Source organism: Sciurus carolinensis, chromosome 3 (genome assembly GCF_902686445.1).
Source record: "Sciurus carolinensis chromosome 3, mSciCar1.2, whole genome shotgun sequence".
NCBI classification, from domain to species: Eukaryota; Metazoa; Chordata; class Mammalia; order Rodentia; family Sciuridae; genus Sciurus; species Sciurus carolinensis.
The window spans coordinates 79118943-79143088 of record NC_062215.1 but is presented as its reverse complement, the minus strand read 5'-3'; the positions used below and the strand labels follow the sequence as shown (position 1 = coordinate 79143088).

At 35.1% G+C, this 24146-nt stretch overlaps 1 protein-coding gene across 8 annotated transcripts in view; it reads left to right on the top strand.

Moving 5' to 3' along the window:
• Positions 1–24146, top strand: part of Ptpn4 (protein tyrosine phosphatase non-receptor type 4) — a 214656-nt gene that overhangs the window by 1550 nt on the left and 188960 nt on the right. The gene's annotated exons all lie outside the window — the stretch shown is intronic.

Below are 24146 nucleotides of genomic sequence, written 5' to 3'. Positions count from 1 at the left end.
TGATTATTCAGAGCTTAAAGTGTCCTTAGTGGAATAGAGCTAGATACATCAGTTAAATCTTGAATTTGATGACTATAATTCAACTTTCTTTTAAAGGAAAATAAAACTTTTGAAAGCAAAAGTTGTGTCTGGTACAGAACTCTTTTACAGACTCATAGGAGTTAAATCAGTTTGTGGATACCACCATTTTTTGTCAGAATAAATTTCTGCTCCACTTACCATAATAGCTGTTTTTGTGTCTCTTAACATTTTTATGCCTCACATATCTTTGTTACATTTTGCATTTACACATGTGCATGGTTTTATAATATGATCTTGAGTGATTTGTAAGAGGAACTTGGTCTTTTTTGCATATAGTAATTGTGATTTAGCTAATCTGTTTTAAACATTTGGCAAGGCATTTCGAGTACAGGAGACATAATTATTTTATAATTTTAAAAATGTTGAGTAGGTTGGTTTATTAAGTTAGGAAACCACAGATTCTTCAAAAAGCCGTAATAGATTAGGATGTGACTTTCTTATTGCCTGTTTTCTAAAATGTTAGTTTGGAGGGGCTGTGGATGGATTGTGTCAAATTTGTTTTTTTCTTATGCCCTCATTGAATATGTTTAAACTATCTCTAGTAACATTGTTACTTTAAATTTATGACACCTGATTTCTAATTTAGGCTAGGCATAAAACCAGCATTGATTGAATGCACTTGCTAAAAATACTTTCTGGGTCGGATGTACTTAGAATGCAGCCTCAGGAAAATTCATTTGAACTAGTCTGTGACCAATGTACACTTCATTATTATTGAATGATGTTAAAAAATTACAAAATTTCACAAAGTAAATTTCATCAGTTCAGGCGTAGGTGCCTTTCATTTTAATGTATACAGTGGAATAGTAATAAGTTTATGTGGGATAATAATTTTTAAAACTTTTTTCAATTTCTTAAAATAAATGATCCCTGAAGACTGTTGTTAAACTCTGTAGTTTATATACTTTATATATTTTAGTTTTGTCTATTAAACATAATTGAGTTGTATAGTGACAGTATTTATGTGGGAATATTGTTATTTGTCTAGTATTTATTTTTGACTTTGCACTTGAAAAGGGGCATGTTGACCATGTTTTTGAGTGAATTATCTTTAAGGAACAAAGAGTCTACCAGATAATTTCACAGAGGCCTGATATTGAGAATAGTTTTTCTTCCCTCAGAGAGTTAATATGGTCACTTTTAAACAGCAGGAATACTTTTAAAAAATATGTAAGATTTTTAACTTGTTTGGTGGATGTTTAAAGGTAATGGTTAAAAGTTCTTGAATTGTTACTTGTTAGGTATGTAAAAATCGCTGACCACACTAGGAATGAAATCTGTATGATTTAATGTGGCTAAATATGAATTGTTGCTCCTGAATAAAATTTGATTATTGGTAGAAAAGCACTGGTTACAGACTGAATTAAAATGTTGTTTTTCTGGGTTATTGCATGTTATGAAGTTTTTTATAGGCTATAGTCCAGATATGTTAAACTTACTGACTTACTAGAATAAGCTGTGAAGCCTTGAAGATTGGCTTTGCATTCTGGAAATCCTTGTATTGTTTGCCAGGAAAGTACTGTAGGAGGAAGGTATTGTTATATCCTCATTTACTATTCAATTAGTACAGATGGTGAGAAGGACTGTAATGTATAGAAGCACTGTAGTATATTTATTGGTGTGGAAGTCAGTTGTTTAGGAACAGCCTAATTTATTTTATATTATTTGCATGAGAAGTCAGTATAGTCAAATATAAAATGGAATGGGGGAAAAGAGGAGCGAAAATTTGTCACACTGTGTTTATTAGAGGTATTTTTCCCTCACATTAATTCTTTATTTCATTATTCCCAAGTAGAAACACTGGAAGAAAAGTGCAGATTTTCATACTATGGACTATCTTGAGGGGAAGATATTAATTTGGGTAGGCTATTATGTTTATATCTTTTAACAAGGAGATTATATAGAGTAGTAGGGGAAAAAAAGACTCTAGAAGGGAAGAGTAATAGTATTTATCATCTGTTAAGTGTCAGACAGTGTGTAAGGGGTATTTTATATTATTCCAGTTAATCATCAAGTACAGTTTGCAAGGTAAATATTATTAATCCCTGCCCTCCCCTGCTCCCAAAATAGAAGCTAAGAGAAATTAAGTAACTTGTTCAGAGTCATACTTCTAGTAAGTGGAATTCAAACCACATTTGTCTTAATCTAAAGCTTATTCTTTAGATCAGGGCTGTCCAATTAAATTTTCTGCAGTGTGGAAATGTTTTTCCCTCATGCCCCAACTTTAATGAGGTATAATTGACAAATATGATAAAATGTTCTTTTTTTGCACTGTTACATATGGCAGCCATTGATCATGTGTGGCTGTCAAGCACTTGAAATGTGAATAGTGTGTGTGAGAAACTGAATTCAAAATTGTATTTAGTTTTAATCATTTTAGGTTTAAAATGTGACGCACAGTTACTAGCCATATCTGGTCGTGAATGTGGTGTGTTGGACAACACTGCCTTAGATCTTGCTTCCTAGGAAATCTGAGTTCTACTATGTAATCTTGCACAAGTTTGTTTATGACATTAGGCAAGTTATTTTGTTTTAGAGTTTCCATTTAACCTATTGTGAAAATGGTGGGATTGCCATTAAAAGATTATTTCCATGGTCCCTTCTTGCTCTAAAGTTCAGTAATTTTTATTAAAATGTTCAGTGGCTCTTAATACCATTATTCACAAACATCTGAAAGTCTCCCCTCTGCATTGTGCTCATCCTTCATATAAGAATTTTTATTCAGTCATTTTTCTCTTTTTTAAAAAATTTTTTTGAAGTTGTAGATGGACAGATTGCATTTTTTTTGTTTGTTTATTTTTTAATGTGGTGCTAACGATTGAACCCAGTGCTTACACATGTTGTGCAAGTGCTCTGCCTCTGAGTTACAGCCCCAGTCCTTTCAATCATTTTCTTTTTGAGAATATGTATAAAGCCCACAGAAAGAATAATGGATACACATACACACACACACACAAAATAGTTGAAAATATGGCGTAACCCAAGGCAGTACTATATGTTGAAACAAAGCTTGAATCTTTAAAGATCATATTTCAGCAAACCAACTTCCCATTTAAGAATACATAGACTTCTCTGGTGCTCATCAAATTCGTTCTGAATTTATCTGCTGGGCCTTGAAGATTTTCCCCAGTTTCATCTCACTAATACTATTTCTCATTTGTATTTTAAAAAAGAAAACATTCTTGTTTATCCCACCACCCTTGTTTCCTCAGTTTAAATATCCCCTCAGTCCAATCTGCCTCCTTTAAGTTGTTCTCAGAATTCACCTTTACTGGAAATTGATGCTTAATCCAGTCATAAAGATCAGGCTTTGAGTGTTGGTAACACCAGGGGTTAATATGCTAGCCCAGATATAGTTTAGTATATCTTCCTACAGTTTTTCTTAAGTTTTTATGTTACCTACTAAATTTAAGAAAATTAAAAACGAGTCTTGCTTATTTTGTGTTGCTTTATGAGTTTAGTTCATTATTCAGTAATTCCCTTTTTAAAAGTTACTGATTTTAAAAAATGATAAATACTGTAACATTTATTGATAATCTCCATTGCAGTATTTTTATTCCTTCTAGACAGTTATCCATACTTATATATGTTATATATAGAGAGATGTGTAATGTATAGATATATCATGTATAGCTGTATATTTTTCCTGGAAAGTTGTGTGGTCAAGATATAATTTTAAGTCTTTATTGTCTAGCGGAGGTCTTACAATGTAGGGAAAAGATCTCAGACTGGGTATCAGATCTGGTTTGGAATCTAGTATCACAAACCTTGGGCATCTCAGAGAAAACATTCAACCTTTGACCTAATTTTGTATTTACATACTTGTGTATATAGCACAGTGAATCCCAACATCAAGTATGTCCATAAGGCACTAAAAAAACCAAACAAACTATAAGTTGCATAAAGATAAGTAGAATAGAGGGAGGGAAGCAGGGGGAGGAGGGAAAGGCAGAGAGGGTAGTGCTAGGGACTGAATTAGAGCAAATTGTATTCCATACTTTTGTGATATGTCAAAATGTATCCTAATGTTTTATATAACTATGAAGAATCAATTAAAAGGAAAAAAAACTTGGACAAATTATGTAACATCTGAACCACTTGATGTTTTATTGTGGAGATTAAGATTACATATATAAACCATCTGGCACTGTATTTAAATAGATGATCCATAAGTGGTATTTTTTCCATTTTCTCTTTTCCATGTTCATGAATATAATTTATTTATGTATTGAAATTTTTTTAGTTGTAGAGGGACACAATACCTTTATTTTATTTATTCATTTTATGTGGTGCTGAGGATCGAACCCAGTGCCTCACATGCTAGGCAAGCACTCTGCCACTGAGCCATGATCCCAGCCCTGAATATAATTTAAATGTTTGCTTAAACTCAGTCAATATCCCATAACTTATTTAGTCATTTGCCTCTTGTTAAACTTTTAAAAAATTTCCTCAGTCTTAAAACTGTAGGGCTGGGATAATGGCCCAGGGTTATGCCAAATCTGTATCTTACCAAAGTACCTTCAATGGGTAGTCTTGTTTTGGAAAAGATGCTAATTTGATTGTATAGTTTTGCTTTGATGTCTTAATTAATGTATTTTTTTAAATTTTGCATTTATTGGGAAATGATGTGAGCATTTCTTTACCAGTTAATTAAATATTAAATGTCTATTAGAGTGGGAGCAATAATATAAAGGTAAATCAGGCAAGATTCTTGTCCTTGATCTCAAATTCTCGAGTGGTAACACATGTCAACAAACACAATTCAGAGTGTACAGCGTAATAGGATCTGGGGGAAATGAGAACTGGTATTTGGATATGGTCATGAAGCATGAGTTGGAATTGATCTGGGTAGAGAGAACAGCATGTACAAAAAGTCAAAAGTATGAAAGGGTACGTAGTGTGTTTGAAGAAATGCAAGTTGTCTCGTATATGTCCATCTCTTCATGGGTGTGGTATCTGCTCCTGTGTGTGAATCTGTGTGTGCATGTTTGTTGACTGTTGAGAGAGACAAACCTAGTGAGGATTCTTAAGTTTGGCAATGAATGCGATCATATTAAGACCTTTAAAATAGAGTTTCTTGTTGGGCACATTGGAGCCTTAATGATGGTTTCTTTTGGCTTCACATAGTCTTCTTGGTTTATCCCATTGTACTAAAAAATTATTTTATTTTGGTGCCAAGTTGGGAAAAGGATTGTGAAAAACAGTGTTGGAGAGTTTACCCATTCACCCTTGCCAGCCCCACTGTAAGCAAAATAAAATGAATACCAGGTTCTGAAGTAAGCATAAAGAAGTCAAGTCAAAGTCTCCCTCTTCCTCCCCTTTCTTCCTGCCTTCTACCCACACCTCAGTATTTACTTCTTCATTGTTTGGTAGGGAGGGAGGGAGAACTTTTTGGTGCACCTACCTGGGAAATTAGCATTAACAGGATGTTTGAATAAGGGAATAAGATTAAATGTAGGTTTTGAAAGGTAACTCCTGACTTCTAGGTAATGATACAAGGATGTAAGGATGGTGCAAGGATATTAGAACTGGAGTAGGGAGACAAGTAAGGATGCTGTTACAGTGCCAAGTGAGGGATAATAAGACTAGAAATGGGGAAATAAAAGTAAGGATGTGAGATTAGAACTGAAAACTGATTAGGTAGTTTCATTAGAACTGAGAGTCCATTTGGATATGGGGGATTTAGGCAAAAAGTTGAAAATGATGCTAAGATTTATTGTTTGGCCACTTTTCTCCTTTGAGAAGGCCAAATAATTTTTATTGAGCCACCTTCATGAACCAGGTATTTTGCTAGATACCAAGGTTGTTATGAGTTTTTATTGAATTTTTAAAAGTTAACATTTTGGAATTTAAACCTATTGAAATGTCTAAAGGAAAGTTAGAGCTCCTGAACTATTTAGTTCATTTGCCCATTTAACAATTTTTTAACAATGTATATACTGTTTTTATGTACCCAAGATGAGCCTGGAACATTTTGTTGTGCCTAACTTATTGTAGCAGGCTTAGTAAAGACTTCCTTTCTACGTTTCCAGGGGTAACCTTGGCATATGTTTCTGCTATGTCTAGTTGGATTCTTTTTTTTCCCCCACATTTTTTTTATTGGTGCATTATAGTTGTACATAATGATGAGGTTTATTGTTACATATTGGTACAAGTGCACCAGATAACAATATTATTTGACCAGTATTATTCTTCAGCACTTTCCCCCTCCCTCCCCTCTTTCTGCCCCAGTTCCTTTCCTCTACTGATCTATCTCCCTTTGATTTTCATGAGATCCCTGCCCACCACCCCCACTCCCTACATTTCTTTTCCTTTTTCCTCTCTAACTTCCACATATGAAAGAAAATAATACCACCCTTGACCTTCTGAGTTTGGCTTATTTTGCTTAACATAATGGTCTTAAGTTCTATCCATTTTCCTGCAAGTGGCATAATTTCCTTTTTCTTTATGGCTGAATAAAACTCCATTGTGTATATGTACCACATTTTCTGTATCCATTCATTCGTTGATGGGCACCTAGGCTGATTTCATAGTTTGATTATTGTGAACTGTGCTGCTGTAAATATGGGTATATGCTTGTATCACTGTAGTATGATGACTTTAATTCTTTAGGATAAATACTGAGGAGTGGATAACTGGATCATATGGTGGTTCCGTGCCTAGTCTTTTGAGGAAACTCCGTATGGATTTCAATAGTGGTTGTACTAATTTACATTCCTACCAACAGTATAAAGGTGTTCCTTTCCTCCACATCTTCTCCAGCAGTTATTATTATTATTATTATTATTATTATTTTTGTTACTAGGGATTGAACTCAGGGGCACTTAACCATTGAGCCACAGCCTCAGCCCCCAAGCTGCTGGAATTATAGGTGTGCACCACCGCGCCTGTCAATTATCTGTATTCTTGATGACTGCCTTTCTGAGTGGTGTGAGATGAAATCTCAGGGTAGTTTTGATTTGTATTTCCCTAATTGCCAAAGATGGTGAGCTTTTTAAAATATGTTTGTTGTACATTTGTATTTCTTCTTTTGACAACTGTTATTTAGTTCATTTACCCATTTATTAATTGGGTTTTTTTTTTTTTTAGTTCTTTATATATTCTAGATATTAGCCCTCTTTTAGAAGAGTAGACAGAGTACTCTTTTAGAAGAGTAGATTTTCTCCCATTTTTTTAGGTTCTCTAGTCATATTCTTAATTGGTAATCCTCATTATTCCTTTGCTGTACAGAAGTTTTTAAATTTGATGCCTTTCCATTTATTACCTCTTGGCATTATTTCCTGAGCTTTAGGGGTCCTATTGAGAAAGTTCTTATACCTATATGTTGGAGTGTTGACCCTGTTTTCTTCTTGGAGTTGCATAGTTTCTGGTCTAATTCCTAGATCTTTGATCCATTTTGAGTTGATTTTTGTGCAGGGTGAGAGATAGGGTTTAGTTTCATTCTTCTATATATGATAACCTGTTTGTTTTCCCTGCACCATTTGTTAAAAAGACTGTCTTTTCTCCGGTGTGTGTTTTTGGCACATTTGTCAAGGATCAGTGACTGTAGATGTGTGGGTTTGTCTCTCTGTCTTCTATTCTGTACCATTGGTCTGTGGCTCTTTTTATGCCAGTACCATGCAGTTTTTGTTACTATAACTCTGTGGTATAATTTGAAGTCAGGTATTATAATGTCTCTAGTATGCTCTTTTTGGCTTAGAATTGCTTTGGCTATTCTGGGTATTTTATTCCTCCAGATTTTAGGACTTTTTTCTAGTTCTATGAAAAATGTCATTGGTGTTTCAGTGGGGTCTGATTGGATTCTTATGTTTCAGTGAAACTACCCAATCATCTCATTGCCAGTCCTTCATTTTTTTCCCCAATTTCCTCATTTCAGGGGAGTGCGCTATTGGTAATTCATTAGATTCTTTCTCAGTCATTTGAGAACAAGTTGTAGACATGTTGCTTATCATCCCTAAATATTCTACTTATATTTACCAAAATATGAACAGTCTTTTTTATAAGTATCAAATCAGGAAATTAACATCAATACAAAACTAACTCCAGTTTTCCTAGCTATCCTAACAGTATTTCTTTTTTGTCCAGAATCCAATTTAGGATCACTCATTGCATTTAATTAGGTCTCTTTAGTCTTCTTTAGTTTGTGTTCTACATCTTCATGTGTGTGTGTGTGTGTTTGTGCACGTGCTTGCTGGGAATTAATCCCAGGACCTCAGCATGCCAGGCAAACACTCTACCACTGAGTCACATCTTTAGTCCTTGTCTTTAGTGTAGAACACTTCCTTATTTTTCCTGTCTTTTATGATCTTGGTAGTTTTTAACAGTGCAGTCCTCTGTAACGTGTCCCTCTATACAGGGGTTATTCTCTCATAGATGGAGTACATTGTTTGCCAGAATACCACAGAAATGATGGTGTGGGGTTTTTTTTGGGGTGGTACTGGGGATTGAACCCAGGGGTACTCTTATTACTGAGCTACATTCCTGGCCCATTTTTAATTTTTTTTTTTTTGTGTGGTGCTGGGGATTGAACCAGGGTCTTGTGCTTGCGAGGCAAACACTCTACCAACTGAGCTATATCCCCAACCCCACATTTTTTAACATTTGAGACAGGTCTTGCAAAGTTGACAAGTTGATGTGGAACTTGCGGTCTCCTGCCTCAGCCTCCCAAATCTCTGGGACTACAGGCATACAGCAGGATGACTGGTTGATGATGTGCTGTTCTTAGTGCATCACTAGAAGACACAGTATTCTCCAACCATGGGTGGTGTTTAACCTTAAACACCTTATAAGTTCATCACTGGGTTACTCTACTGTGAAGTCATCATTTTTCCTTTTTTCTTTTTATGATATTGGGGTTCCAACCCAGGGCCTTAAGCTAGACCCGCTAAGCTACGTTCCCAGTTCCCATTTTTCTTTTTGTAATTGAAAACTCATAGTTGGGAAGATATCCAAGACTCTGCCAGTGTTTCTTATCAGACCTCTGCCTACCATCATTTGGATCCTCTGGTGACTCCTGTCAGAATCTTAGCCCACCATTGGGAAGGCTGCCATTTACGTTTGTTGGTATTCTACTGAAAGAAGATTTTTCTCCTTTTCAAGACATTTAAAAAATTTTATTCATTTGTTTCAATATATACTTATTGAATTTTGTTCCCATTTGATGATTCTTATTAGTTACTGGAATTTTTAGTTTTATTCTGATGCTCAGCTTGTCCTAGATTTTGCTAGGGAGTCCTTGGGGCATGCTGTTAGGTCCTTGCAGGGTAGGGAACTTCTCATTTAGTTTTCTATTTATTTATTTTTAGCTCAAAGAATTAGAACAAGAATTTGTATAAAGGTGTTACCCCCAGCTTTTTTTTTTTTTTTTTTTTTTGGGGGGGTACTGGGGATTGAACTCAGGGACACTTGGCCACTGAGCCACATCCCCAGCTCTATTTTGTATTTTATTTAGAGACAGTGAGTTGCTTAGTACCTCGCTTTTGCTGAGGCTGACTTTGAACTCAAGATCCATCCTCCTGCCTCAGCCTCCTGAGCCACTCACTGGCAGGTGTGCACCTCAAAACCCAGCTACCTCCAGTTTTAAAGGAGAACTAAGATGAAACTCAGAAAGGTATGGGTCTTTGGGTATGTTACTGTGTAAATAGAAAAGCAAATATTTTGAATTTGGATTTGTCTGATACTGAAACATCTTTTTTCACCTATATTGCTTAGCTGCTGATTATGTATGTAAATACAGTTTGGAATACAAAGTAACAGAATTTAAGGTTGTATGGGTGTAATTGACAATACTTATTGTGTATGAAGTTAAAAAGAGGGTCACTAAGGGTCTAACTAACCACCATCTTTGAAAGATTAAGCGTTCTCAGAAGAGAAGATGGCTGAATGTGCTCAGAGAGAGAAGAATATCTGGTTGTGTGGTCGAAAGTGATAAAGTAGGGAATTTCAGGAAGGTATCAAATGCTGCTAGGAGAAAGAAAACCAAAAGTACTTTGAATGTGACTATTTGGGAAGTTGATGGCTTTAATTAGTTGGTTTTCATGTGTATTCAGGCAGGCTACCTATTTCTGAATCATTGGGATATTGGTTAAAAATATAAATTCCTTGGATCTCATCTCATACTTTGCAGATTTTGAAGAGTAGATGGGAAGCATGGTGATGGTAGCATAGGAAGTCTACTGAAATGCTGCTGAGATTCTTCTGGGGCATACTAGTTTGAGTTACAGTATAGGGTCATAGTAAGAAAGGAAATTGAGAAAACTAGACAACTACAGGATTTAAACTAGATACCTTTTCCTGAGATTTGGCCATAAAGGGACTATTTCTGGGTTGTGGAGGCTGAGGGGACAGCATCAAGAAAAATATCTTTTTTTTTCTTGTTAGAGTTACATACATGTTAACATTTGTTAGGATTAAAGGAAAGAAGCTACAGTGGTTATTTTAAAGATGGTTGAACAAAACCATGTAGCAACACTTGCTATCAAAAAAATTGCCCTGAATGAACTTTAGTAGGTATCTGGGATATTTCCCTGCCCTCCTTCCAAATTATTGCCATCTTATTGTGGGTTTTGGAGAAATCGTTAACCTTATTAATTTTATATGTTGCTTTTTTTTTTTTTTTTACACAATTAACATTTTCTTTCATTCATTTCTATAAAAACCTGAATTCTAAGTATATTCTTGTATATAGACAAGTCACTAGCAGTACAATTAAAAAAATTATATACAAAATTGGAAATGACTAGAAAGCATTTAGCCAATCTGTAGTTAATTTGAGCACCAGCTAGGTACCAAGAGCCCTGTTTGGCATTGGGGGCACAGAATTGAATAAAGCATAATCTTTATCCTTATGGAAGTTTTTGTAAAAGACAGTAATCTTCAGTGGAATTCAAAATCTAGTTTACTGCTGGAAATAGTATAGATCAGCTATAGTTAACTATGTTTTAGCATATAGCCAAAATACGTACAGATGTCTTTGTTATTAAGTTATTAGAACTTTCAGAGTTCTTATTATTTTAAAAATGTATTTAAATTTTATTTCCATTTTTATATTGGTATTAATATGGCTATTTGGTTCAAAATTCAAAATAATATGAAAGGTTATGTGGAGAAGTCTCAATACTACTGTTTCTCTTTTCCTTCCCTTTTCTTTGTAGGTAACCCATTTTATTTCTTTATATATTCTATAGTATTTATGCAGGCAGAAAAAAATACAAATATAGATGACTGCTTACCCTACCTTTCTACATTCAAAGTAGCTTATTACTATGTTAGTGTTTTGTACCATGTATATGTTTTTTCATTTAAATATACCTTGGAGATCATTTGACTTTAGTGTTTAGGGAGCTCCCCATCCTTCCGTCCATCCAGTATAGTGATGTGTTCTATTGTATAGATATGTGTTTTAAAAAATAATTTTAGTTGTAGATGGACAAATACATTTATTTTATTTATTTATTTTTATGTGGTGCAGAAGATTGAACCCAGTGCGTCACATGTGCTAGGCAAGTGCTCTACCACTGAACTACAACACCATTCTTAGGTATACTATTAAGTTAACTTATTCTGAATATTTAAGCTCTTAATATTCTTGAATTCTTAGGTCCTTCTCCTTCTGTAACTTCCTTGCTATGACCTCTTTTCTATATGAATTGTGCTCCCATGAGGCATTTTGCATTAATGATTTGCTCGAGTTTCTGTACTTGAAGTTCTCTGCTGCCTCATGGGACCAATCTTTCAAACTTGGTGGCCACGCCAGACTTTACCCTCTTTATTTCAGTCACTTACATGAAAAATGGAAGAAAAAGAGAATGGGATGAAACTAATAATTGTTGTTATTTTAAAATATGATAATTCTTTTAATTCTCTCAGTACCCTTATGGAGTAGGTAGTAGTATTCTGTTTTTACAGATGAAGAAGTTGAAATTCAAAAAATGGAGTTGTCTAGACTTTTGCAGCTTAAAAATCTCAGGTTGAGGTTTTTAAAGTAGGTTTGAGTCCAGAATCTGTACCTGTTCTGCTTCTGCTTTTGTTTTCTGTGTTATAATGTCTTAGTTTTGAATTCTTGAACTTCAGTCTTACAGCTGGAGCTCTCTGCTATCCACTGTATACCTTACATCAAGAGCCACATAATTAGACGTCTTGCCTGCTGCCATGTTTTCCTATTGTGTTGTTCTTGATTGCTAGGATGCCACCTGTTTACCTGACCTCTATGACATTAAGGCCTGCTTGCCTGGATCACTGCCTGTTGTCTATTATTGTACACTTTGCATAGCATTTTCTAACTGCCTATCTGGATTGCCATTCATTCATACTCTTGAGATTTTTGTTTTTGTTTTCTTCCTTAATTTCCCCTGCTTAACCTTGTCACCGCGTGCTTTTCAGTTTATCAAGCTTTGTAAAACTTGGACCAAATTTCTGAACTTAATTTGGGATGATTTAACATTTTCTTGATGTTAATTGTTAAAGTCCATTATATCTTAGAATTTTACAATAGTCTCCATAAAGTACATTTGACCATTAGTTTAGACCTTTTAAATTACCTTGTGTAGCCAATGTGATCCGGCTTGCATATTGATTAAACATTTCTATTACCTCTTCATCTGCCTGCAAAATAAATGAAGGACTTTTCCAAGGACATTACAATTATTTGAAAAATACCAATTTTAAAAGTAATATTAAGGGACAGGAGATGTAGCTCAGTTGGTTGAGCAGTTGCCTGACTTGCCCAAGGCCCTGGGTTCAAGCCCCAGCACCATCAAAAATAATGTAATATTGAAGCTGGGCACAGTGGTTCACTCCTGCAGTCTTAGCTACTCAAAGAGACTGAGGCAGGAGGATTGCCAAGTCAGGCAAGCCTCCATAACTTAGTGAGACCTCCATCTCAAAATAAAAAATAAAAAGGAACCAGTTGTAGTGGCACATGCCTGTAATACCAGTAGCTTGGGATGCTGAGGCAGGAGTATTGCAAGTTCAATGCTAGCCTCAGCAACTTAGTGAGGCCCTAAGCAACTCAGCAAGACCCTGTCTCTAAACAAAATACAGAAATGGGCTGGGGATGTGGCTCAGTGATTAAGTGCCTCTGGATTCAGTCCCTAGTTTAAAAAAAAAAAAAAAAAAAGAGGGAGCGGTAGAGTACCATTATGTTCAATCCCTAGTAATGAAACAACAAAATGAAAATAATGTTAGCTTCCTTTTTGCCTGTTTCTTTTTTAGATATTTCTTATTGCATGGAAGCAAAATATCATTACAGACTTCAGAGATTTTTTGAATTGTTTTATTTGCATTGTACTTGTTTTATTTACATTTCCGATTTATCTAAACTGTTCCAGTTCAACAGCAGTCAGTTACAGTGCGTTGATATAAAAGTACTAGGAAATGGGGTATCTTCACTGAGAAGGATTTTGTGATTTGGAAAAATTTTCTCAGGTGATTCTGATAATGTAATCCACCTTGCATCTGTCCATTTTTATGGGTTTTGATCTGTGTTAGCACAATCATTTACAAAATGTTGTATAGGTCAACTGTTCCTTATATGCATTTCTGAAATTTCAAATCTCTAAAAAAAAATTTTTTATGACTGATTTGGTGCCAGACTTGACCTAAACAGATGTGAGGCTGTTTAGTCTTCTTTTATCCCACTTATAGTATACCTTCTCTAATGAAATTGTTAACAGCAGTATGGTTGATTATAGCGTGCTGCCTAGCACTAACAGAGAATGTCACTCAATATAAGGTTTTTTTTTTTTTTTTTTTTAGTGATAATGTGGTTGAACTTTTTTTTTTTTTCATGTTCCAATTTTACTTCTCGAATATGTTATTTAAATTCTTTGTAGGTTTATCTTCTAGGGTCTTAATAAGTTTTGTTACCAATTTATATTGTAGATACTAGCTTTTTATAACACAGTTATATTCGGGACATATTCTTAAGTTTTTTGTATTTACCATATCAAAAAATGCCACAATTTGAAAATACATCTATTCATAAAGGAAATGAATTTGCTCAAAATACTTTAGTGTCATTCAGTCTTTTATCTCTACATTAAAACCATAGTCTGTCAGGTATGGTGGTGCATGCCTGTAATCCCAGCAACCCAGGAAACGGAGGCAGGTGGATTGCAGGTTCAAGGCTATCCTCAGAAACTTAGTAAGATCCGGTCTCGAAATAAAAACAAAGAGAACTGGGGATGTGTAACTCAGTGGTAAAGTGCGCTTGGGTTTAATCCCCAGGACTGCCCCCCCACACACACAAAAAAAAAGAAATGAAAACAGATAAAACCCCTAATTAATAAGAAAATTTCTATTGAAGAAGGAAGAACAAAACCTGAAAGATGATACCATTACATTCTACAAAGCTGCCTTTTTTAGACAAGAATAATAAAGAATATTCTCTTTGGTGGTACTCATAAAAGATAGACTTTATTGGAATCTTATATAGAGGAAACTAAAGAACTGAAATTTAGAAAATAAAGGGGAGGGGGAAAGAAAACTGGTTGGTGAAGTTATTTCTAGGTAGTGAGCTATGGTTAGGAGAAAGAGTAGTTCTTTGCCTCACTAAAATGGTCTGTTATATATTTTCTTGTAGATCAGTTCACTAAATTATGTAGTTTTTTCCCCCATCTAGACTGTGAGCCTCCCAAGGCTAGAGATCTAGATGTGTGCATATTTATATCTCTAGCCTCTAGTACTGTGCCTGGCAATTAGGAGCTATTCACATACTTTTATGAATAAACTGGTGTTTTGAATGCACAGATTCAGGGCACTCTGTTCAGGATTTGTGGGTCTTAGTTATATGTGTCTTGTCTCTTGTTTCTTTGTTACTTCCTGTCACACACACAGTATTTTAAATGCTGTAGTATATAAATAAGATGAGTTGGCAAAGATTAAAATAACAGAAAAGGAAAAGGTAAATAAATTTGCAAGAAATGACACAAATTAGATTGTTATATTTAACATACAGTTAATGAATGTGAATATCAAATCTATTTTGACATTGTAATCTGGAATTCTTAGCAGGTCAGTAACAGTTGAGCAGAGGGTTACACAAAGGACATTTGGAAAATGCTGTTTGTATATATGTTTGAATCAATGTGAAGGTTCAGTGCTATGCATTCATGAGTCAGGTGATTGAACATGCTTAACATGGGATACTTTTTCCTTAGACTATATGATTTCTATTCCCCCTCTCCACCAGTACTGGGGATTGAACCATGAGGCACTTTACCATCCCTTTTTTTAAAAAATATTTTTTAGTTTTCAATGGATATTTATTTATTTATTTATATGAGGTGTTGAGAATTGAACCCAGTGCTTCACACATGCTAGGCAAGTGTTCCACTACTGAGCTATAGCACCAGCCCCTACACTTATTTTAAAAGGAATAAAATAAAAATAAAGGCATTGTATCCATCCACAACTTAAAAAGAAAGAAAAAAAGTGTAAAGATTTGTCAGCCATCCAGAAAACTTTTTGAGTGACTAATTGCTTGATGATTTTGGATAACAATGATTTTATTGTGTATACTTTGTTAAGTCTAAAAATATAATTTGAAAGGAATATTTGACTCTTTCCTTGCATCTTTTTATTTTGAAAAACTTCAGACCTGTGGAAAAGTAGCAAGAATCACAGATTGAACATCCATATACCTTTCATATAATTTTACTAGTTGCTACTTTGCTTTCTCTCTCTGAATGTACTTTTAAAATTTTTATTTGGGAATTGAAGGCATCATGATCATAACACTTTACCCAAATGTTTCAGCATGCAAATGTGAATCTTCTAGGAATAAACACATTTTCCCATATAACCACATGATCACATTCAAGAAGTTTTGCATAGACACACCTTATTATCTGAAATACAATCCATATACAAATTTCTCCAGTTTTCTATACGACTCTTTTATGCCCCCTCTCCCCCAATCCATGATTAGATTAAGGGTTGCACATTGCTTTGGTTGTTATGTCAACTTGGATGTTGTAACTCATAGCTCTTCTCCAGCCTCCTTGTACGTCTGTCACCTGCTCATACTTAACTTTTTGGAAGAATCCATGTAAGTTGTTTTGTAGAATGTCCTTCAATTTAGATTTAGATAGCAACAAGCTAAATTAGTTCAGCATTAGGTATTTCATTTAGTTTTTTCATCATTAGATTTGGGCTAACCATTTTGGCAAGAATATTGCATAAGTGTTTTGTTCTCAGTGTTCAATATTAGAATGATGTTAAATTTAATCATTTGGTTATGGTGGGTTGTGATAGGTTTCTTCGTTGTAGAGTTATCTCTTCTTCTTCATTAATAATAAGCAGTCCTGTGGAGTGATACCTTCAGGTTGTGTACCTTGTTTCCCAACAAACTTTTGCCCAGTGATTTTAGTATTCTTTTATGAGTCTTGCCCAAATCAGTTATGGTAATTGCAAAATAGTAATTTTCTATTTCTGTAATTTTTTCTGTATTACCACTTGACATTATTATACAAAGGAATTATTATTCTTAGTTAAAAAAAATAGTGTCAAGTTGGACCTATGAATTCTTGTTTTTATTCAGGGTATCATAAGCTATTATTTATTTCGGAACTTAAATTGATTCCTGTTTAGCTAGTAGGAGTCCCTTTAAGCTTGCTCTTTGATTTGTCCTCTTTAGAGTTTGAGGACTTTGTTTACTGACACAGATATTTTACTCTCACTTTGTATTTTCCTTATTCCAGCTCTGGAATCAGCAGTTTGTCCCAGAGTCTTAGTTCTTCTAGTGGGTATAATATAAGGGATTATGTATATTCAGTGTTTTTGTAGCTTTTTTTCTTCTAGGTTCAAATGGTGGACAGAGGTAGCAAGTAGACTTTTAAAAAATGATGAAATCCTGTCAGTAAACAATACTTCATCTCCCATGCCATGGGAACTTCTTATCTCCTCTAACCACTGAGGTTCCTGATAATATTAACATTTTTTGTTTGTTCATTCATATAATATACACAAAATATTTTCAGAATGGTTCAAGACTATTACTAAGTGTGGGACATGACGGTGCTCATCTAATAGGCCCACCTACTTGGGAGGCTGAGGCAAGAGCATCTCATGAGCTAAAGAGTAGTTCAAGGTCAGTTTGGGCAATATAGCGAGACCCTGTCTCCTGAAAAAAAAGACTACTGTCAACAACAAACTTTACTAAGTAAATTTTAAGTTTTTTTTTTTTTTCATTTTCTTTTCTTAATTTATCCTTGAATATATTCTGCTGTGGATATATAGTCAAGAATAGGGGCAGGGCAAATCTGATCACCACCTGTTTTTGTATGACCTAGGAAATAAGCTAACTTTTACATTTTTTAATTAAAAAAATCAAAAAGACTGTTTTGTGATCAGTGAAAATTACATGAAATTCAGGTAGAGTTTTTTTGAATACAGCCATGCTCATTTGTTTATGTTGCTTATGGCTGATTTCAGGCCACAAAGATAGTAGTTGCAACAGAGATTATATGACTTGTAAAAGCTAAGTTTTGTTTTTTTGTTTTTTTGTTTTTAAATCTGACTCCTTACTGGAAAAGTTTGTTTACTCTGGTCAAAAATACTATGCTTCACAATAACTAGGGCTGGGGTTGTGACTCAGTGGCAGAGCGCTTGCCTAACACAAGTGAGGCACTGGGTTCGATTCTCAGCACCACATATTAAAAAAAAAAATGAATAAAATAAAGGTCTACCAACATCTAAAAAATTTAAAAAAACAAACAATAACTAGGATCATTTCCCACTCTGTGGTGGTGATTTTTTTTTTTTTAATATATAGTTAGGTTCACTTATTTACTCAATTTCAAAGGGTTTTTTTTTTTTTTTTTTTTTTTTTGCAGTGCTGGGGATCGAACCCAGGGCCCTGTGTTTGCAAAGCAAGCACTTTACCAACTGAGCTATCTCCCCAGCCCTCAAAGGGATATTTTTAAATATTGGAAATTAAAAATGATTAAATTTTAGAATTAGAAGGGTACTTAGGGATCATGCAGTCCTGCACTGCCCCATAGGGTAAATGCTAGTCAAATGTGGCCATTGAAGATTAATTTAAAAAATTCTTGCTCTGAGGGAATATCTCAGTAGGAGAGTGCTTGCCTGTCATGTGTAAGGCCCTACGTTCAATCTCCAGCACTGAAAACAAACAAACAAACAAAACCTTATATGAACCACATTTCAAATACCTAGTAATGCCATGTCTACTGTTTAGGATAGTATGTACTGTAGGTCATACAAAAGTTCTATTATTTTATAGTTCAAGAAATTGAGGCTCAGAAAAATGGAGTGATGGTCTCAAGGTAGTCCCAGTAACAAAATTAGAATGTTAAAATCTACAGCATGCCAATGGCTTACCAAATATTACTAATGTAATGTTATTAATGAGAAACATTAGGCTCTGTCTTAGGCTTTGAAAACCCTTTCTTGGTTACATTCCAGATTAGTGTAGCATAGTAACAGAAATTTTTGTATTTTGAGAGCCTAATAAATTGACTGAATGGATGCCTTATTTTTACTGCTTTGTCCATTCATTTGCATTCATTCATTTTTCCAATAAGGACATTTTTCATTTGGATATTGACTTAGGAAACTTTGGGAGAGGTTGGGAAAAATAGGCTGCACTAAACAAAACAAGAAAACTCTGATACTGATTCTCAGTAAGCCTGTAATCTTTTTTTCTGTTAATGTGACTAACACAAGTTGGCATGGTGGCACATGCCTGTAATCCAAGCTACTCAGGAAGTTTATGCAGAAAGATCCCAAGTTCAAGACCAGCCTGAGCAATTTAGGGAGATCCTGCCTCAGAACCACTTGATACGTGAACTTACCTTAACAACACATTTCAGGATATTTGGTTGTGACTTCCTTTACCCTTTAAATTTTCCTGGGAGTAGTATTGATGTGGAGAGATTGAGGAAACAGTAGAAGAAAGTGTGTGATGAATCAGGTTAAAGATGTGCAAACTAGTGATATCTGTTTTTCAATGATATCTTTAGTTAATTTATATTTTTTCCATGATCGATTTAGAAAAGGATAAGGATAAGAATAATTTTAGCATGGGAAGTAGTACACATCATTATGACATAGTGGAAACAGTATCCTTTTTGTGATTAAACAGAGCTGGATTCAGGTGCTACTCTTGCATGTATACCCTTAACAAGGGACACTTAATTGCCTCAGAAGGATTAAGACAAGACACTTAATTCTTCTGAGGCAATTAAAATAGTGAATTGTCATTGTTTTGAATATTGATAAAATGAGAGATGGTCCAGTTATTGTTATCTAGCAAACTATGCCAACATTTAATAACATAAACCAATCACCATTTTATTATTTATAGACTCTGGGTGAGGAATTCAGACAGGGCCCAGGAGTGATGGCTCTTTTCTGCTCCACAATATCTGCTTGCTCAGCTAGGAATGACTAGGGATTGGAATACTCCAGGGGCTGGAAGGTCCACTTTGAAGATTGCTTATTCCTGTGTTTCATGACTGAAGGATGGGCTCAACTAGACTATTGATATGAATGCTTGTGTATCATCTCTTCATATAGCTTGGGTTTTATACAGCCTGTTAGTTAGATTCTGAAAGGATGCATCTTGAGAATGAATATTCTGAAAGAACCAGATGGAAGCTAAGGGCCTTCTCTAATGTAGTCATAGAAGTCATATACCTTCAGATCTAGACTCTGTGTGTCCTAGCAGTCTCTGGTCTCAAGCACACCTCTCCCTTCAAGAGAGATGACATAAACTCCCTAACTCTTGATGGGAGGAGTGTCTGTGCCATCAAAACAAAAATAAAAGTTTCTAATAGTAGTCTGCTTGCCTTGTCCTTTCATTTTCTATGCTTTATGATATTGAAGGGTAAAAAGACATCACTAAACTTTTTGTAATTTGTTAAAGAAAAAGGACTGTCTTGATAGAGTTGTTCACCTTTGACACTGTAGACATTTTAGATCATACAATTCTTTGTTATGTTGGTTGGGGATGCTGTCTTGTGAATTGTACGATTTTTTTTTTTTTTTTTGGTACTGGAGATTGAACTCAGGGGCACTCAACCACTGAGCCACATCCCCAACCCTATTTTGTATTTTATTTAGAGACAGGGTCTCATTGAGTTGCTTAGTGCCTTGCTTTTGCTGAGGCTGGCTTTGAACTCAAGATCCATCCTCCTGCCTCAGCCTTCTGAGCCTCTAGGATTACAGGAGTATGCCACTGTGCCCAGCTGAGTTGTACAATTTTTTAACAGCATCCCTGACCTCTACTCATTAGATGCCAGTAGCACACCCCTCCTCACCCTGTTGTGATAAATGAAATGCCACCAGACATAGCTAAATGTTCCCTAGAGGCCCAGATCACCCCCATCTGGGAATCATTACTCTGCATTATTGTTTCTCAAAGTGTTGGCCTGGTCTGTGTAATCCCAGCTACTTGGAATATTAAAGCAGAAGGATCACAAGTTCTAGGCCATCCTGGGCAACTTAGCAAAACCCTGTCTCAAAATAAAAAATAGAAAGAGGGATGTAGCTCAGTGGCAGAATGACTGGGTTCAATCCCTAGTATCATTAAAAAAAAAAAAAAAAGTGTGGGTCATAAACTATCCACATTGAGTATCATTTGTAGGACTTGTTGAAAGTGTTACAGAATCTGGAAGTGAATCCTGGAAATCTGCATATTTCAAATGCCCTCAAGTGATTCTGATACCCATTTACATGAGAAAAACTCTGATATAGGTCATCTTCGGATACTTACTTGAGTTGGGCAAAGTGGCGTATACCTATTATTCCAGCTATTGGAAGTCTGAGCCAGAGGGGTCACAAGTTTTTGGCCACCCTCAGCAACTTAGCAAGACCATGTCTAAAAAATTTTTAAAAAGACTGGGCATGTGGCTCAGTGGTAAATTGCCCTTGGATTGAGTCCCCAGTACCAGGAAAAACAACAGCAATAACATAAAAAAAAACTTAAGTGGTTTTCAAGCATACAGGTACTTTGTTTATTGGTAAAATGTTAATTTTAGGTCCAATTAATGGCATAGTAGACTTGTACAGTACACGCACTGTATATTATTTTGAGTTCCACAGATAATAGTGCAAATTGTAAATCATGCCCATTTTAGGAAAAACATTTGTTTTAATTATTTTTCTCAACTTTATTTTGAAAACTTTCAAACACAAAAAATTAAAAGATAATACATACAATGAACATTTATATATTTGCCACCAAGAATCAAGAGTTGTTAAAGTTTTGCCATATTTGCTTTTTGTGTATGTCTGTATGAAAAGAAGAAATGAGAAATCAGAAGTTATCTTAACATATGGAATCAAAGAGATAGGTATAGTGTTCTATTGCATAATGACTTCTGTTTATATAGACCAAGCCATCTATCTTTGTGGTGTTTAATCAGGACACTTTTACTCTCAGATTAATTAATGTAATCATTTGTAAACTTGAAAAAATGCTTGCTTAGTAGAGCACCCCAACTCCTTTTTTCTTTTTGTGATGTTGGGGATTGAATTCAGGGCCTTGAGCACACTAGACTAATGCTTTACAACTGAATTATATCCTCCCAATCACTAGTAAAGCTATATCTCCTTGCTTATTTATTAGATACTTTTAATACCATGTCAGTCAAATTATGCTGCTTCTTAATGTAGCCTGTAACAATGCTACTCCAAGGATTATCTGTGAATTGGTGCCAGTCTGTTGGTTATGAGAAAATAAGTACAGTAATTAAGTATTTAGAAATTTTTAAACGATTGACAGACTTTGCTTTCTTTATATGTAATAAAAAACTGGGACCATTATTTTGTATACCTTTAAAATTTTTATTTTTCTGTTGGTAAAAGTATTTATTGTACTTGTAAAAGAACTTACTGGTCTTTGTTCTAGTTGCCTACTACTGTATAACAAACTATCTCAAAATTTGATGGTTTAAAACAACTAGCACTCATTTATTTTGTTCATGAATTTGTATTTTGGGCAGGGCTTAGCAGGGAAAACTTGTCTCTTCGTGCAGAATCAACTTGGGTGGCTCAATTGACGTTGGCTCACTTATGAAACTGACAAGTTGGTGCTGTCATCTGAGGCTTTTTTTTTTTTTTTCATTTATTTTTATTGTAAACAAATGGGATACATGTTATTTCTGTTTGTATGTGGAGTAACAGCATACCATTTGCGTATTCATACATTTACATAGAGTAATGATGTTTGATTTATTCTGTTATTTTTTTCTTTTCCCCCACCCCTCCCACCTCTCTTTTCCCTCTATACAGTCCCTCCTTCCTCCATTACGTGTCATCATCCGCTTATCCGTGAGATCATTTGTCTTTTGGATTTTTGAGATTGGCTTATCTCACTTAACATGATATTCTCCAATTTCATCCATTTGCCTGCAAATGCCCCCCTCCCACCCCCCATTACGTGTCATCATCCGCTTATCCGTGAGATCATTCGTCTTTTGGATTTTTGAGATTGGCTTATCTCACTTAACATGATATTCTCCAATTTCATCCATTTGCCTGCAAATGCCATAATTTTATTATTCTTTATAGCTGAGTAATATTCCATTATATATATATATACCACAGTTTCTTTATCCATTCATCAATTGAAGGGCATCTAGGTTGGTTCCACACTCTGGCTATTGTGAATTGAGCAGCTATGAACATTGATGTGGCTGTATCTCTGTAGTATGCTGCTTGTAAGTCCTTTGGAGGAGTCACCGAGGAGTGGGATAGCTGGGTCAAATGGTAGGTCCATTCCAAGTTTTCTAAGGAATCTCCACACTACTTTCCAGAGTGACTGCACTAATTTGCAGCCCCACCAGCAATGTATGAGTGTACCTTTTTCCCCACATCCTCGCCAACACCTGTTGTTGCTTGTATTCTTGATAATCACCATTCTAATTGGGGTGAGATGGAATCTTAGGGTGGTTTTGATTTGCATTTCTCTTATTACTAGAGATGTTGAACATTTTTCCATATGTTTGTTGATTGCTTGTATATCTTCTTCTGTGAAGTGTCTATTCATATCCTTAGCCCATTTGTTGATTGGGTTGTTTGTATTCTTGGTGTAGAGTTTTTTGAGTTCTTTATATATTCTGGAAATTAGTCCTCTATCTGAAGTATGATTGGCAAAGATTCTCTCCCACTCTGTAGGCTCTTTCTTCGCATTGCTGATAGTTTCCTTTGCTGAGAGAAAGCTATTTAGTTTGAATCTATCCCAGTTATTGATTCTTGCTTTTATTTCTTGTGCTATGGGAGTCCTGTTAAGGAAGTCTGATCCTAAGCCAACAAGTTGAAGATTTGGACCTACTTTTTCTTCTATAAGATGCAGGGTCTCTGGTCTGATTTCAAGGTCCTTGATCCATTGTGAGTTGATTTTTGTGCAGGGTGAGAGATTTGGGTTTAGTTTCATTCCGTTGCATATGGATTTCCAGTTTTCCCAGCACCATTTGTTGAAGAGGCTATCTTTTCTCCATTGCATATTTTTGGCACCTTTGTCTAGTATGAGAAAATTGTATTTATTTGGGTTTGTGTCCATGTCCTCTATTCTGTACCATTGATCTACCTGTCTATTTTGGTGCCAGTACCATGCTGTTTTTGTTACTATTGCTTTGTAGTATAGTTGAAGTTCTGGTATTGCGATACCCCGTTTCATTCTTCCTGTTAAGGATTGCTTTAGCTATTCTGGGTTTCTTATTCTTCCAGATGAATTTCATGATTGCTTGCTCTATTTCTGTAAGGTACGTCATTGGGATTTTAATTGGAATTGTATTGAATCTGTATAGCACTTTTGGTAGTATGGCCATTTTGACAATGTTAATTCTGCCTATCCAAGAACATGGGCGGTCTTTCCATCTTCTAAGGTCTTCCTTAATTTCTTTCTTCAGTGTTTTGTAGTTTTCATTGTAGAGATCTTTTACCTCTTTGGTTAGATTGATTCCCAAGTATTTTACTTTTTTTTTGAGGCTACTGCAAATGGGGTTGTTTTCCTCATTTCCCTTTCAGCTGTTTCGTCGCTTGCGTATAAAAATGCTTTAGATTTATTCGTGTTGATTTTATAGCCTGCTATTTTGCTG